The sequence below is a fragment of the Rutilus rutilus genome (assembly GCF_951802725.1).
Source record: "Rutilus rutilus genome assembly, chromosome: 11".
Taxonomy (NCBI): Eukaryota; Metazoa; Chordata; class Actinopteri; order Cypriniformes; family Leuciscidae; genus Rutilus; species Rutilus rutilus.
Window position 1 is genome coordinate 38,442,352 of NC_140216.1, and position 18,931 is coordinate 38,461,282.

Genomic DNA, 18,931 nt, shown 5'->3' on the forward strand with positions numbered 1-18,931 from the left:
CCAGTTTTGGCACGATTCTCTCACTCATTAGCCGCTTTCCGACCGGAGGAACCTTTTCACAGTTCCTAGAACTATTGGCTAAAGTACCCGGATGTCGGCGTGTTCGCACCGCAGGAACTAGGAACGATTTTAGTTCTAGGAACTCCATTTGTAGGAACTAATTTAGGTCCTACTTCAGAGTAGGGTCTAAACCAGCACTATAGGAACTACCCGTGACGTTGATTGACCGAACGCACGCGGAACACCAGCACCCGCCATTTTTAAAACAGCTAGAATGTAAACACACAGATTATAACCTATATATTTACTCCATAAACTAACTATACAAACATGGAAAACAGTGATAGATGGGTCTCTAAACCTTTATGCTGAAGAGAAAATCCAACGCAACTTTGAGGGGACCAAGCCAAACATGATTATGTTTATCTGCCCAGCTAGCAACACTGGACATCAACCACACGGCATAGGCTAATAACCTTTTTTTCATATACTGTCTACTTTCTATAACAGTTCTATCTAATAAGATATTAAACAGTACTGTTAGACAGATCGCTAACTAATAAACACAGAGAATGCGAGCATTGTTTGCTCTGGCGTTCTCAGCGCCGCCAAAATAAAGGTCCGTCGCGCCGTCAAAATAAAAGTCACTGTGCTTGCGTCACTCCCTTACCAGTTCCTATGGCCACTTGGCCAGTGCGAACGCAAACAGCAAAACCGAGTTTGGGGGAGAGTAGTTCTTAGAACTGTTTAGAAGTGGACAGTTCCTAGAACTAAGTTCCTAGAACTACTTGGTCGGAAAGCGGCTATTGAGTCTTGCAAGCGAAGAGGAGGGCGGGTCCACCTTCTTCATGTAGCCAATCAAATGAGCTTCGCTCTCGATTTACTCTTATCTGATTGGTCCGATAAACACCAGCCAGTCACCAGAACACATCTTAAAGGGACAGTTCACCCAAAAATGAAAATTCTGTCATCATTTACTCACCCTCAAGTTGTTTCAAACCTGTAAGAATTTGACTATTTGACCCCATTGACTTCCATAGTAGGAAAAAAAAAATACTATGGAAGTCAATGGGGTCCATCAACTGTTTGGTTACAGACATTTTTCTAAATATCTTCTTTTGTGTTCAGCAGAAAAAAGAAATTCTTACAGGTTTGAAACAACTTGAGGGTGAGTAAATGATGACAGAATTTTCATTTTTGGGTGAACTATCCCTTTAATCTTCATTTGGCTCAGAAACGTTCTCGTTGCTTAAATGGTACTTTTTGGCATCATATTACCTTCATACGGCCCTAAACGAACACAGGAGGCGGCGTATGACACTTCAGTCTGAGCACAACTAGCCATGTTTCTGTACATATGTGATGTGAAACACTCTTGCCAACTGGAACGAGTCCCTGAGAGCTGCTAAAGAGGCTATAATTACTGGATCTGCTGTATCTACAGATGAATGCTTGCAGCCGGTGATAATAAACGACTCCAGCGCTCAGGACTCGACACACACACACACACAACCTTCCTCCCGGCCATTCACATTCAGATTGTTTTATTTAGTGCCATGTCAGCATTCAAAGCTATTTTCATGGCTGACAAAAATACAAATATCATATAAATACAATAAAAACCAAACGAACAAAAACAGCAACTCATATTATACACGATTTTTTAAATTAACATATGATTAAAAAAAATCCAAAACCTTTCCAGGCATAATCTTACTGAATAAGTCCTTAAGCGAGTTAACTTCATAAAAGAGCATTAAAGTCCAGGACAATCTAATAAAACATGTTTAACAGAGAGAGGAATCTTACAAAACACGTATAAAGTCGGGTCTCCACCCTTAAAGTGTAACTCTCGCCAAAATGCAACTATAGGCTCTTTTTGTGAATCTACCCGAGGCAAACTTTCATTTAAAAGCACAATTAGGATGGAAATAGGGATGGGACAGTATGAAAATTTCATATCACGATTATAGTGACCAAAATTATCGTGATTATCAATATTATCACGGTTTTGTTAAAACGAGATGAAAGTGTTCAAAAAGAACTGATGCTCACACTGAAAACAGTTTAATATTTGAAAATCAACAAACAACAAATAAAACAAGCAGCTCTATGCCATTTTTTAAGCAAGATTATATTCTGTGGCATTTCCTTCCTTATAATGACCGTCGTCAATAGCAACGCATTATAACACAGCGCACATCCATGTCGCAACGGACGAGCTCTCTCGTTTCATTCAAATTGCCGTCTTGCGTCTCCGTTTTTGATTGTATTGAAAATTAAATCAGAGTTGATTTATTGTTTACAGAGTTTGATAATATTGTTGTGATCATCTTATCTGGACGATTGTTTTGTACGCTGCAAAAATGAACTTATAAACAGGTAAGATTTAAAACATTAATCTCAATTCAATATGGCCCCGTAATTATGTGGTAAAAAAAAAATCGGTGTACTAGTGTACAATGATATACATTATTATCCCTTAAATTTCATTCTTAATAGTCTTGTTTGAACTTGTTCGTTCGTCTTTGGCTCAAAGACACTTGCTGCGAACTTTTCTTCGCGGAAGCTTCACGTTTATTTCAAGTGAGTGACATAAAATATTTCAACTTAAAACAACATTTTATGCCCAATTATTTCCCAGATGTAGTTTTGGTATTGAGGTCAAAGTTAACTTGCCTTGCGTTCGCTATAAATAGTGGGTGATGGTCACACAAGACGACTCGTCTGATTTGAAGTGTCCATCCTCGTGTAGTGACCATCCTCGATTAAGTTTCACTCAGACTTTTGTAAAAGTTAAAATATGACCACACCTCAGATTTGGTCCTCTTAAAAGGCTGAAAAATATCCCGAGCACGGTCACTGCCTTCCGCCATTCCTTCTCGAATAAAAAATAACCAACATTGCGCACTGCGCCTGCGTCAGACTGTTACTGGCTGGACAGGATTTACAGTGAGTTATTAAAATCGCGATAATCAAACACGGTTTTAATGATTATTAAATTTTAAACGATAATACTAACCGTCAGTACATTTTATCGTGGTTTATAGTGAAACCGGTAATCGTCCCATCCCTAGATGGAAACGCCACTTTTAAGTTTGACCGTATTTTCGTTTTCGGTCAAATTGCCTTTTGAATGGGAGTGATTGGGGCACGACTATGATAGCATCAAAATCGCTATTTTTAAAACACTAATGCGGCTCGACACAACATGAAACTGTGCTGGAAGTGTCACCAGGGGCTCTACACATGAACTCCAGCACTGAGAACATTGTTTGTGTTCACAGAGTTTACTAAAAAGAAAGGTTTTTCTTGTTGTTTCCGGCCGCCGGCATTTTATCAGTCAAAAATAGTCGATCTCCGAATGCGAATGAACTGACTCTGAATTTTAGTATTGCTTCTTATATGAGGATCCTTCTTCAAATACAAGGTCAATATTGATTTTCACTAACGACAAAACAACAAATTATCCGTGAATTTATATTGAACTGAGCTTTAGGAGCTTTCCATCTTTACTCTCCTCCCTGTTACGTTGCATTCGGAGATTTTTGACTGACAAAATGCCGGCGGACGGTCTGTTTGTAATTTCCAGACGAGTTTCATAGATTATTATTCTTGCCACTTATTTCCTCCTGCCCATTAAATAACAGTAAAACAGCGTCACAATTCTGCACACAATGTCTGACGTTGTTCATCACAGTGCGTTTCATCCACTTCTCTTTCTGTCTCTCCACGACTCACACTTGACACTGTTGTAACCCAATTACAGACCATTACATGCCCTCCCGGAGCTGAGAGGGGAGGTCAAGGGTCACAAGACTATTCTTTTCAATGAGGTTACGAGAGATATACAGGATAGCTTTCCAGAATAAAATAAACTTGTTTGAATGCATGAAATGAGGCCAGATTGGTAAGAAACTCTTAATATTCAACAATATTGATAACACTTTACAATAAGGTTCATTAGTTAATGTATTAACTAACATGAACTAACAATGAGCAATACATTTGTTACTGTATTTGTTAATGTTAGTTAAAGGTGAACTAAGTAACTTTTTTACCTTAACTGAACAGCTTCCGAGTCATTGGAATGGTTATATTACTTATTTCGGGTTGAATGGTGGTCGTTTCGCACCCCCCTGGTGCCCGTGAGTGGAAAATCCGCACTTGCAACTTTGAGCCGGCGGGCCGCGATATTTTTTTTCCCAGGATGGTAGGGGAAGACTCATGAATATTCATTAGGGTAGTCATCCCTGATTGGTCTTAACCCCAGTGACGGGTAGGTTTAGGGCGGTGTTAGGAGTAGGTCATCAGACCCCCAGTGGCGGGTAGGTTTAGGGGTGGGGTTAGGGGTAGGTCATCAGACCAATCAGGGATGACTTCCCTAATGAATATTCATGAGTCTTCCCCTACCATCCTGGGAAAAAAAATATCGCCCGCCGCGTCAGGAAGTCTCGCGTGATATCAGGTCTCGCGATGTAAACAATTGCTTTACGGCCAAAAGAAATCTGCTAAAATGCCGTCATTATTGCGCTCCCTCACGCTGTTCGAACCCGAATGAAGAAGACGTTTTAAAGAATGTCCCATCTGCTTTGATGTCGTTGATCTGCTAGCCTCTGGTGTCTGAGAATCACCAAAGAGTTTTTACAACATTGTCAAATATCTATTCCGAAGCTGTGGGGGAGCTCTAGAGAGAAACCTGCGAGCAAAAAGCGAGAATACAGCGAATAAATCCCGAAATTACTGAGCCCCGCTTTAATAAAAATACAGCTGTTCATGTTAGCTCACAGTGCATTAACTAATGTTAACAAATACAACCTTTGATTTTAATAACGTATTAGTAAATGCTGAAATTAATATTAACTAAGATTAATAAATTGTTCATTATTAGTTCATGTTAACTAATGTTAACTAATGAACCTTATTGTAAAGAGTTACTAACAATATTACTGATCTGACTGCACTGACGCTGTTGTATGAGAACTGAACTGAGCAGAACTGCTTTATATATTAAAGGGATAGTTCACCCAAAAATGAAAATTCTGTCATCATTTACTCACCCTCAAGTTGTTCCAAACCTGTATGAGTTTCTTTGTTCTGCTGAACACAAAGGAAGATATTTGGAAGAATGTTTGTAATCAACAGATCTCGGTCCCCATTGACTTCCATAGTAGGAAAAAAATATACTATGGTAGTCAATGGGGACCGAGATCTGTTTGGTTACAAACATTCTTCCAAATATCTTCCTTTGTGTTCAGCAGAACAAAGAAACTCATACAGGTTTGGAACAACTTGAGGGTGAGTAAACAATGATAGAATTTTCATTTTTGGGTGAACTATCCCTTTAAATTAACTAATTTAATAATTGATGATCTTTACAACAGAACTGACTTCAGCTGAACAACAGCCGAAACGCTTCATTTTCCTGTTATCACTCACTCAAAAAAAAGAATGTTTGCCTCTTGTGAAATTTAATTAAAATAAGCAAAAGTAACACGATTGTTTAATATTTGTCACAACTTAATTTAATTGTGTTCAATCAACCTAATATATTTAAAACTGAAGTTTACTTACTTAATTTGTGTGAAAACCACATGAATCATTTTTGACGACAACTAACTGGGCAGTGGATCTGTAGTTCCCAGCATGCTTTGCAAGGGACTGCATTAGGAGGGTGAATTTAGGGATTAAAGTGTTATTTTATGTGTTTTTTATGTTGTTAGTTAATGTTAGTGTTTAATATTCACTATTGTTAGAAACTTAGAGGACTTTCTGTAATGTTTTTGTTCTCTATACATGCATTAGCCTAAACCTCTTTCGCAGACCTGCATAAGTAATATTCAATATAAAAAAAGTGAAATAAAAAAATAATAAAAAATAACAATAAAAAAATGTGAAAGGTGGTTTTAATTAAACTGATCACTAGTAGCTCCTATCATTGGAAATAACTGTAGAGTCAAATTAGCTAAAATTATAATGTTGGCGATTTTAGGCAGGGCAAAAATTAAATGTAGTCAACCTGACAAAACTTTATCTAGCAGGAATGACTAAATGAATTTAAGTTCATACAACAAGATTACAACAAATCATTTCAAACAAATTAGATTTTGTTGGAAAAATGTAATTCATTTTCATGGAAAAATTTTCCTTAATTTAATTAAGTTCGTTCAACAGCTTATTTTTTTGAGTGCTGTAAAGCTGCGTTGAAACGATCTGTGTTGTATAAAGCGCTCTATAAATAAAGGGGACTCGACTCTTCAGCACTTACAGAATAACGCTAACACATTCACAGGTCACACTTCTGAGGTTTGACTGATGTACAATGACATTTCACAATGTTAAATCTCAAAAGTCATTTCAGACATGTCTGTTTCTTTCTGTCAGAGATGCATGTTGAGGACACAATCCTCCCGGGGACATGGGTGGATGGGGAGTGATGTCATTCTGTGTGTGTGTGTGTGTGTGTGTGTCCCAACAGCCCAGTCGAAGCCCTGAGGACACAGTGATTAACTATGAGGTCATTTCCCTTCATTGTGAGGAGACGCACACACCAGCTAGAAGGAGCACGGCTAACACTTCAGCTAGCGAGCAACTACAACAGGTTAAACAAACAACCAAAAGCACACACTCACTGCTAGACACACGTAAACACTCAGAGAAACTGATCTGATTGGATAAGAGCTTCAAAAGCCCACAGCTCCGAAGAGGACAATCCAAACAGGATCGAAATCCTGCTGGGAAAAATCAAAACAGGCCAAATATATCATCTAGAGAGCGCAGCGTGTGCTTCACCTGACTTTCAAATGCTGAAAATACATTATATATAGACAAATAAACTCAGAAAATAACCGATATATATAATTATGTTGTATATATATAAATACACACATATGCATAATAATTATACACAGTACACACATATGTTATATAAACAAACACACTTTATTTTCGCAATTGCCCAGCTCTATACATATATATATATTTATATATTAGGGGTTCAAATTGCTCAAGGTTACTTTATTATTCTCTGTTAGTATATAGCCTAACTCAATATACTGAATGAAACCCAACAGCTTGAAGACCAAGCGTCCCAAGATCTTCTTTATACATGAAAGAGCATGACAGCAAATTGAGAACAGATGAGTGAATAAAGGGGGTTTTTAGATGATGGACAGACTCAGGGAAACTCCTTATCTCCCAGAACACCTGCTGTAATTTCACAGACCGTCGGACGAGACGCCGGAGCAAAGCGTTCCCGCCAGTGGCTTGGAAAAGAGACTTTCCCGATCAGGACACGCACCGAGAGACCGGCGAAGTACAAGCCTGTCATTCACACCATCATTTGTCCACGGAAGAGGGAGGCAAACAGGGATGGACATATTTTCAAATATTTTCTGATGAAAAGGACAATGAATCACTGTGGCTTTTTGGGGATGTAGAAGTTCATTACAAGTTCATGCATATGTGAACCTGGACCACAAAACCAGTCTCGAGTCGCACGGGTGTATCTGTGGCAATAGCCAACAGTATGGGTCAAAATTATCCATTTTTCTTTTATGCCAAAAATCATTAGGATATTAAGTAAAGATCATGTTCCATGAGGATATTTTGTAAATTTCCTACCGTAAATAAATAAAACATTTATTTTTGTGAGTGAATGCGGCACAATCGCCAACATAAATGACCAACTTGAAAAGGAGATTTTCTCAATGTTTCGATTTTTTTCGATTCACCCTCAGATTCCAGATGTTCAATAGTTGTATCTCGGCCAAATATTGTCATATCCTAACAAACCACACATCAGTGGAAAGCTTATTTATTCAGCTTTCAGATCATGTATAAATCTCAATTTCAAAAAATTTACCCATATGACTGGTTTTGTGGTCCAGGGTCACATATTAGTATATCACATATTAGCTGTTTTCATCCAAAGGTTTGAACTTAACTTATGCGCAAAATTGGAATATTGCATAAAACATTCGCAAATAAAGCAATGTTTCCATCCATTGAGTCGAAGAAAGTAAAATCGCCAATTCTTTATAAACTGGAGCTAATAGAAGAAGCCACTGTATATAATATATTACTTGCGCCTCAAGAGAAGTTATCTTAAGTTATTGAACGCAGTTGGGTAAGAGTCAAGAGAGTTCAGGAAGGGAATTATCCCGATTAGACCAAAACTAAAACAGCATTTCAGATGTTCAGGTGTTTTTGACGCACATCGAGGAATTTATTCTGTAAATGTGTTTCCACTGTAGTTTCTGCACGTTTATCCGAATCAATTTGAGAATTTAGAATTAGAATTATTGCACATTTTGGCATTTCCATCCAGCGTTTTTTTTTTTTTATGCGATATCCCGAAATGCGCATAAGAATAGGTGGATGGAAACATAGCTAGTGTGTTTCAAATTGTCACCCCCAGTTTTAGCTTCGCTTCATTGGCTCCCGATCCATTCAATTCAATTTAAAATTCTGTTCTCTTCATGATCGAGCTCCATTATATCTTAGAGATCTTCCTACTCCTCTGTCATCCACTAGATCTTTAAGATCTGCAGACAGGGCTCTTTTATCTATCCCTCGCTCCCGTCTAAACTCTAAGGGAGACAGAGCCTCTGCCGTTGCCGCCCCCGTCTGTGGAGCCAGTTGCCTCTGGACATCCGCCTTGCACCTTCAATTGCTATTTTTAAATCTAAATTAAAAACCTATCTTTATTCCTGTCTGTTCTGTTTGGTTGTTTTCTGTTTTATTTGATTTGTTTTTTACTCTGTCCAGCACTTTGGATATGTTTAAATGTGCTATATAAATAAAATGTACTTACTTACTAGTAGAGCAGAGCAAGCAGATCAAGTAACTAGATCAAATCAAATTGTGTTCATTTAAATGTGGCTTTTAGTCCTTATATGCTAGTGTACTCTTAAAACTGATAAAATCAACTTTTAGCAGATATACACAAGTAAATATAGTCTTTTTTCTTTTTGAATAGACCAAAAAATAGACCAAAAATTATGATAAATATTGATATAGCATTATCATAAATATAATTATTAACAGGTACAAATAAATCTGTTTTAAAGGGGTGGTTGATTATGATTTGACTTTTCTAAATTTAGTTAGTGTGTAATGTTGCTGTTTGAGCATAATCAACATCCGCAAAGTTACGACGCTCAAAGTTCAAAGTAAAGGGAGAGATTTGCTTTTAAAGAAAACGCTTTTTAAGGACTACAACAAACAGCTGGTAGAGACTACACCACATTCCTCCCGGGTTAGTGACATAATTAGTGACCGGTTTTGACATAAAAGGCTAAAAGTTTCAGGACACAAGCTCTTGAAGCTCCGCCCCCTGTGCCGGGAGCAGCAGCTCATTTGTATTTAAAGGGACACGCACAAAAACTGCATTTTTGCTCACCCTCAAAAAGTGACAATTTTAACATGCTGTATAAAAATATCTGTGGGGTATTTTGAGCTAAAACTTCACACACACACACACACACACACACACACACACACACACACACACACACACACACACACACACACACACACACTCTAGGGACATCAGAGACTTATTTTACATCTTGTGAAAAGGGCATTATATCACCCTTTAAGAAAAGAAGAAAAAAAACATGTTTTTTTTTTATGTTGACTTTAAAACAGACTACATAAAGCAACCATTACTTCTAAAATTCCTGCCAGCGCATCAAAAACGTGAATATGATGTTGTGCACTGAAAGAATGGTGGCTTTTGGGTAAAGTCAAGACAGTCCCCTCAGACATCAGCGTTTATTGAACCTCTCAAAGCCCTTCACTGCTGACAGAGTCAGTTTAAGCCTCTTAAGAGCCGCTGGGAAACTCAAAAGCAGAGCTGAAGGAACATCAGGGACGTGTCACCGCAAGACAACACTGCTTTCAGACGCGAGCGCATCAGACACAAGCAAAGAGCATTCTGGGGAAACAAGAACCGGCCTCAGTTTCGCACAGGCTGAGAGTCTCGCAGGAACAACATGACAGCTTGAGAAGCGCACGCTTTTAGAGAAGACGAGAGAAAGTACTATTCAGAACATGAAAAAATACTGGAACTCAAAAGCTTCTCTGGAACAGTGTTTCTTTATGTGCTTTAGGGATGCAGGATATATCGGCCACTATATCGGTATCAGACGATATATGTTCATTTTTAACGTTATGTCGTTATCGGCCCGATAAGAACATTTGACCGATATATTAAAGCCGATAAATACTGGATTATATCCTTCAGCTGAGACACTTCAGATGCGCACTGTTCGAAATGATGATTTTGAATTGCTTGAAATATGATTGGAATCACTTCATAAAAGGAAAATACGGTTCAGTGCAACGTGTGCAGCGCAAGTGTGTCATATCGGCTACATAAAATTATAATGAGAATATTACATATTATTGTGTGTTTGGGACAAGGCTTTTTAATGGTGAGACTTTAGTTTTTTTTTAATCAGGCTCTCAAAAATTATATAAAATTTTGGATTTAGATTAATCAGCCAATATTTCGGTTATCTGCTTACAAATATTAAGAATTATCGGTTATCGGTATTGGCCAAAAAAAATTATATCGGTGCCTCCCTACTTAAAAGCATAGTTTACCCAAAAATGAAAATTGTGTTATCATTTATGCACATGAAAATTATTTTTTTTTAAAAGAAAAGAAAAAAAAAAGATAGTCACTTTTGATCAATTTAGTGCGTCCGACAACTTGCTGAACATAAGTATTAATTTCTTTAAAAATAAATAAAATCTTACTGAACTCAGCCCAAACTTATTTAGATTACACACAATTAATTATATAAATGCAATTATTTTTCAGATCATAACTAGACACCACTATGAATTAAGATCAAGATCATGTGACAGCAATGTAACACACTATACTGAACTGACACGTTTCACATACTACTAGTATATTCTATGCAGTATGCAATAAGCAATATATGCATGTGTTCCGTTCCAGATGTAACCTGTGCTGTATGAGGCTTCCTGTATGCACGACATCACTTCCTGTCCCAGCATCACACTGAAGACGAGTGCTAAAGGAGGCAGATTCCCACAGGACTGCGAGACTGAACAGTAGCCATTGTGTTCATGCAGCTTTTTGGAACATAAACATACTTCCCACACGGAAAAAGCCCTCCTTGCACCGGCAGGGATCTGGCTTGGAGAGTGGAAAGAGCTGAACTAAACTGAACACAACTAATCTCATACAGAGACCGATTGTTTGGATGTCACTTCCTGCCCCGTACCTCTCTTAGGGCCCTATGACTTCCACGATGCAGATAATGTGGATGGAAACACAGGAAAAATGGAATTTACAGTTTAACACGGAATTTGGCAAATTTTGGATAAATAACTCAAAAGTGGGGCTGTGCACTTAATCAAATCACAATATGGACTAGTGTCTGTGAATTTTGAAACTCATAAAGAAATACGAAAAAATAAATATTATTATTGTACAAAAATATATATATATATTTATAAATTATTGAATTGATAAAGTTTTATGAATGCAGTTCATTAGACATGCGTTTTGATTATTAAAAAGTAATTAAAGGGGTGGTTGATTATGATTTCACTTTTCTAACTTTAGTTAGTGTGTAATGTTGCTGTTTGAGCATAAACAACATCTGCAAAGTTACGACGCTCAAAGTTCAAAGCAAAGGGAGAGATTTGCTTTTAAAGAAATTGCTTTTTAAGGACTACAACAAACGGCTGGTAGAGACTACACCACATTCCTCCCGGGTTAGTGACATCACCAACCCTAGAATTTACATAAACCCCGCCCCCGGAACACGATTTATAGATTATCAAGACAGAATATGCTAATCAATGACTAGAACATAACTACACATCAGCTACATAAACTCATCAACTAACCATTCAGAAATGTCCTGTTGCTTCTACATGTTGTCTCTTCTTCTTGAGTCTCTCCATCATTGTCTGACTTCGGTTTGAACATAAAAGGCTAAAAGTTTTTGACATTTTCAGTGCATGTCTGTGTGAGGTAAAAGGACACAAGCTGTTGAAGCTCCGCCCCCTGTGCCGGGAGCAGCAGCTCATTTGCATTTAAAGGGACACACACAAAAACGGTGCGTTTTTGCTCACCCTCAAAAAGTATTTTGAGATAAAACTTCACATGCACACACTCTGGGGACATCAGAGACTTATTTTACATCTTGTGGAAAGGGCATTATACCAGCCCTTTAAAACCTTCAAACAGAATCCAGAAAATTTCAAACAGAATTCAAAACGGATTTCAAAGGGACGTTTTTGTTAAGCTTTAAATCGATTGTTGTTAAATTTGACATGATCTCAATTAATTACGTACGCAAATTTTAATTTAACCAGTTAAATGGATTCCAGAAGAATTAAATGGGAAAAAAAATGGAATACAGAAAAATTACAGTGGAAAAAAACGGACCTAGGGAAGAACTCTACTCTGAGAGTCTCTGCAGTAATGATGGGTGTCTCAGGAGAGGCAGGTAAAACCACAGGCCACAGCGTGCGAGATCAAGCCTGAAGCCATCAGGAACTGGAACCACTTCCCGCGGTGTGGCCTTTACATCCGACCAGGCCAACCTAAAACTGCTCTCCAACGGGAAACTTCAGTCCCTGCACAAAGCACCCGGTTATACAAGCATTTCGAGAGCGGGCTGAAGTACAGGTGCTTTATTTGGACCGGATTAACATCCAGCATGGACCCACACAGAGGCGTTATTCTGTTGAACACACTGAGAAGCAGAACACCAAACACTCGAGAAAACACGGTCCAGATGAGCTTTATAAAGCAGCGTTTGTGTGCGCTATTACCTCCAGACGGCTGCTGAATGAGTCTTTGAGACGCTGGAAACTGTAAGTACAGTGGAGCCATCGCTCGCTCTCAATGAAGGCTCTGTTCAGCGACAAACACTGGCACAAACACGCCAGAGACACATGCACAGGTTCAGATTTAAGCGGTTTAGTCGTTGACTGATTTTGATTACCGATAACGATATCTAGAGAGCAATGTTGCCGATGGCTGATATGTATAAGATGTATAATATGCTGGTGGGGAATTTATCGCTTTGAATATGTCAGTGTAATTGACGGTCAGATAAACTTTCTATTAACTCTTTTGATATGAAACAAAGTCTCACCTTTCAAATTTGGTCATTTTTTAAAGAAATTTAAACTATAAATACCGTTTTGTGGCTCTTTAAAGTGTCTGACTGATCGCTGTAGAGCCTCAGTTAAAGCTGCTCGTGAACCGATCATCTCTTCCTTCTAGTTCATTTATAGCATCAAATAAACATGAATGAACATCAGAAGGAATGTTGTTTTAACCGCTGGAAGACGTCAGTACACTGAAGTTCAAATCCTCCAACGTTAATCTACTAACTCTCCTGACTGCTTTGCCGGACAAAAATGGTGGATCATGATTGGTCAGATCACCTGTCAATCAAACTCCCTGCGAAGGGTCAACTGATGTGGGTTAGAAGAACTGTAGCTCAAACAGTAGAGCGTTGGCGCTTGCAACGCCAAGGTCATGGGTTCGATTCCCAGGGAAAGCAAGATCTGATAAGAATGTAAATGTGTACCTTGAAATGCAATGTACTGTAAGTCGCTGGCCAAATGCCAAAATGTATAGCATGCCAGACACATAATAATCACTGCAATAATGATCCAATCACAGACTCTGAAGCATTTGCCTATTTAAATCCAAATTAAACTTTTGTATGGTCGGGCAGTGTACGTACACATAATACAATTTCAAAACAGAAAATGAGCTTATTTTAGTCAAAATTAACTTAAAAAAAACACACAAGGGGAGCTACTGGTCAAGCGTGCACCGCTATTGATGCCGATATAGTCTCTAAATTGCCAAATCTCGGCCTGGCTGAGGTCCATCCATCACTAGTTCAGACAATGATGCCCTTAACGCACATAGACGTCTGTTCCTGCTCAGAGGAAAAAGGCGTTTTCCTCCTAAACCCTGAGGGACGTTACAAGGTAGCTACATCCTGCTAAACCAATCTCAGTTAAACGCCATCACACACACACACACACACATGGTTGAGCTTCCTGTCATAGCCACTGAAATCACAGGCGCTCTTCCTGTGCAGCTAAAACAACAGGATTACACGCTGTCAGGAAGATGCATTCAGCCTTAATGAAGAGAAATCTGGTGCCTTTGCATTAAATGTATATATATACAAGCTATCAGGTTCTCTGCAACCCGTCTATTTGTCCTTGCATGTTTTTGATCAATGCAAGATTATATTCTTCTAACAGAACGAGGTACTGTGTGCAACGCACTCCCTGAGTTCACACACAGCTCAACCCCTCATGATGACAATGCAGCGCTCACAAGCCAGAGATAATGACGAGTGGTGTCAGCCGTAATTCACTGGAACGCTGTGATCTCAGAGTCTGGCATTACTTGACTGGAGGCGCTAAAAATACCCCGGCCCGTTTCCACCGCCTCAGGACACAGAAAATACAGTATCGCTCCCGCACAGCGCTGCCAGAACACATCAGCAAATAACTGAGATTCCCCTGCAGAAACAAAGAAGAGCCCTGTGTGTCCCGTCATCACATTCAAGAACGAGGATCTAGACTGATTGATCAAACTGGTCTAATCACTACAGTCCACGGTACAGTAATGGTGTCAGATAGCAATTTACAGTATATATATATATGATATACATCCACATATACTTTAGGATCTCATGATTCTTATTTCTCACAATGTTGTATCAATACACTGGGTGTCTTGTGTTTTTTGTTCATTTAAATGTGTGAAAATTCAATATTCAATTTGCAATTGGGCATATCAGTCTTAATTATAACCAATTTGTGACCTAACGAATTGTGAGATATGTATCGAGATGTACTACATAATAATATAGGCTATTGTACCCTGTCCAAAAAGTATGGAAATACCAGGTCGATTTACCGAAGCGATGCAAATAAAATTTCATGAGAGTTGTGTGCAGGATTTATATATTTGTTCGAATATAAACATACATAAAAAAAAAAATTCTTGCAATATTGCATAAAAAATCTGGGTGCAAAAAAGTACTATTAGTAGTATGATATGTACTAAAACCATAGCACATCACACTTCTGCAAAAAAAACATACTATTACTGTGGTACATGCCCATAAAGCATAGTAAATATTTTGTAAATTTAATAAAAACATGCTAAATAATGTTTTCACTCTACTATATTACTCATACCGAGTATATCAAATGTATTATTTATTATTATTTATACGCCTATCGTTTGCATACCACTCTATTATTTTACACATTTTTTTATATTATGCTAAATGTGTATTTTTATACACTTTATTTTGTATAACTTTAGTTGACTAAAACATCTGCTCTTGCAGAATATCTGTCACTAAATCCCGCTGTGGTGTATTTGACAAATGCAACCATTGTGTACAACCCAAAACAATGAGTTTGTGTTGAAGTATTATGGCATAAACTTCTGAAACTGACGTTGACATAAACACCCACAGTCAATATTAATGCTTGGTTTGTTTGATCCAATGAATCCGAGGCGTGAACGCGCGTCACAATCAACGCGCAATCCCGCACAAATATCGGATCCAAATCCATTAGATTTGGAGCTGTATTCCCCATGAACGCATGGCAGGGTTGATCCAGTACAGGAATCCTCATATTTACTGTTTCCACTGACAGTTTTTCCTTCCTAAGTAATTTCTCAAAGCGTTAATGAGCGCTACTCACTCGTTTGTTGTGTGATCCGTCGCTCGCGCGCTATGATCTTCTTGGGGTGATATTCCAGAACCCGCTTTTCCTGTCTTCTCCAGTCGATCCTCTCTCATTCCAGCTTTTCATTCCCTCTCATTCCAACATGGCTGACGGGCAGAACCCAGCCCACTCCAGCTCTATCCAGCTACACACACACACACACACTCCTCCCAGTCCCGAGTGAATGAACGCCGCTGGAGTCGAGCGCGCGCGCGCTGGGCCTGGTGCCGTGGGAGTCTGATTCGCAAAACGAATCGATTCGTTCGAACGCTTAAATGACCGATTCTGTTGATTTAAAGGTGTTTGAATGAAAGTCGTCTTTTTGGACAACACAAATATTGAATTTGTGTGTAATAATAGCCTATGTTGATTGTAGCCAAGTTTTACCTACACAAATTTAGATTTGTTAAAGTTTCTCCATGTTTTGCGGCATTTAAAAACGATTTAATTATTATTTTTTTTAATCCTAAACAAGTAAAAAGGAGGAGTGACTTGAAACTCTCTAAATTACTGGCAATATAAAACTTTAAAACAAAAAAAAACTTTATTTAGTAGGATCTTTATTCTAATCGGATTCTGGAATATTCTTTTTTTTTATGCCAGCAAAAAGAAATCGCCTTTATGCCCAACATCAATGTTAATTCATTAGCCTACTAATGTTAATTATGTTTATATTTTTCCCACCTTCATCAGTTACGAGACACTGTTCGATCGAATCATTCCAACGGAATCAACATTACTGTTAATTTAATGATTAACATATTAGGGTTAATTATTCACACTATTGTAAACAATATTGTTCCCACTTTCACTTAACGTTACATGTGAGCGATATTGACAAACGTTTTCCGAAACAGTTCGATCGAATCATTCGATCGAAGGAATCGGTTCAAAAGAATGATTCGCTCACTGGGCAAACATGATTGGATAACTGAGTAACTATGAATGAGTTTAACAGTGGACATTTGTGTTTGTGGGCTCTACAGTTTCTCAGTGACCATCTGAGAGAGCACATTGCTCAAAAAGTTATTGTTTACTGTGTTCTATTCTATTCATTTGGAGAATATTATGAACTATGGAAATTCAAATCACTTCATACAGTCATCCCAAATAAACACATTTTTAATTAATAATACATGGGCGTGGCACATAATAACTGTTGAGTTGCATTGGGTTTTAATCACTTTATTCAGCGATTTAACTTTTAAACCCATAGGCGTCTCATTCTTGTGTGGTTACTGTACTGATATCAGCAGGATTTCATGATCATACGAGTGTTGCTCCTTTATGCTGATCTGGAAACCGCCCTTCATGCTTACACCAGAAACCTAATCATCATCATAAGTGAAACCACACATTTGATCTCAGATCAGCAAAACTTCTGCATTTCATAATCATTCATGTACATATAATGGACCCACCTAAATGAGTCACGTCTGGAGCAAGCTTTCTGCAAATCTCCTGCCTGGATGAAACCATCAGCTGAACGAGAGTTTCTTCTAGTGAATGTGATTTCTCTCTTTTACTGCTCATGTCTCGTGTCTCCAGCACCTGTTCCAGAAATCTGACTCCTTTCCTCCTCCGGTGGGAACTTTTACTTTACTCCTCCATTCTGTTCAACCTGGAAAATAAGCTCTGAAAACAAGACCCATTCTTCACACAAGACAAATATTAGGTTGAATGTAATTTCACTCATAAAGCGTTAATCAAACATCAGGTTGTAAATCATTCAAAAAAAAGTCTTATGGGCTTCTGAAGGTTTCAGGAGGTTTAGGATTGATTACAAACTATAATAGAAATTCCATTATGGAATTACTTAATTATTTTATATATATATGTGTGTGTGTATGTATGTATGTATGTATGTGTGTATGTGTATATATATATTCAGAAATTCTAAATGTAGGGAGGAAACAACTATATATATATACCGTACAGGTCAAAAGTTTGGAAACATTACTATTTTTAATGTTTTTGAAAGAAGTTTCTTCTGCTCATCAAGCCTGCATTTATTTGATCAAAAATACAGAAAAAAATAAATAATATTGTGATATATTATTACAATTTAAAATAATTGGTTTTCAATTTATTATACTTTAAATGATCATTTATTTCTGTGATGCAAAGCTGAATTTGCAGGATCATTACTCCAGTTTATCACATGATCCTTTAGAAATCATTCTAATATGAGGATTCATTATCAAAGTTGGAAACAGTTCTGCTGCTTAATATTCTTTCATAACCTGTGATACTTTTTTAGGATACTTTGATGAATAAAAAAATTTAATTAATAAAAAAAAGAAGTAAAAAAAAAAAAAAAGAAGAAGCAAATTTTTTAAAAATAGAAATCTTCTGTAACAACAATATGCACTACTGGTCAGTAATTTGGGGTCAGTAAATTTTTTTTCTTTCTTTTTTTGAAATAAATCAATACTTTTATTCAGCAAGGATGTGTTAAATTGATAAAAAGTGATAGTAAAGAAGATTTATATTATTAGAAAATATTTTTATATTTTGAATAAATGCAGTTCTTTTTAACCTTTTATTCATCAAATATATTAGGCAGCAGAACTGTTTCCAACACTCATAATAAATCACAATATTAGAATGATTTCTAAAGGATCATGTGATAAACTGGAGTAATGATGCTGAAAATTCAGCTTTGCATCACAGAAATAAATTATAATTTAAACTATAATAAATTGAAAACCAATTATTTTAAATTGTAATAATATATCACAATATTATTTATTTTTTTCTGTATTTTTGATCAAATAAATGCAGGCTTGATGAGCAGAAGAAACTTCTTTCAAAAACATAAAAAATAGTAATGTGTCCAAACTTTTGGCCTGTACTGTGTATATATATATATAAAATAAGTTGTTTCCTCCCCACTTTTAGAATTTCCTTCTGGTTGATTTACAAATTAAATCATTACAAATAATAAATGAACAGTTTGTTCCTAAATCAGACACTACAAAACAGTCCTATGGCATTTTAATTCTCAATATTTGTCACTACGAGCTGTTCATCTACAAAAGACCTGCATGAAGATTTGACAAAAAAAATCTGTTTTATGGAACAAATACAGCATGTGTGTTTGAGGGCGAGTAAATGATGACAGAACTACAATTTTTGTGTGATTCATATC

General features: G+C 37.3%; 1 protein-coding gene across 4 annotated transcripts in view; it reads right to left on the reverse strand.

Moving 5' to 3' along the window:
- The window catches only part of ptk2aa (protein tyrosine kinase 2aa), a 108,326-nt gene extending 92,364 nt beyond the window's left edge, over nucleotides 1-15,962 (reverse strand). For 3 of the 4 annotated variants that reach the window (XM_084423858.1, XM_084423857.1, XM_084423856.1), the window contains exon 1: nucleotides 15,757-15,962. The gene's annotated coding sequence lies outside the window, so the exon portion shown is untranslated. The remainder of the gene's footprint in view (nucleotides 1-15,756) is intronic. The other variant, XM_084423859.1, reaches the window with a different exon arrangement.
- Between the last annotated feature and the right edge of the window lie 2,969 nt (nucleotides 15,963-18,931).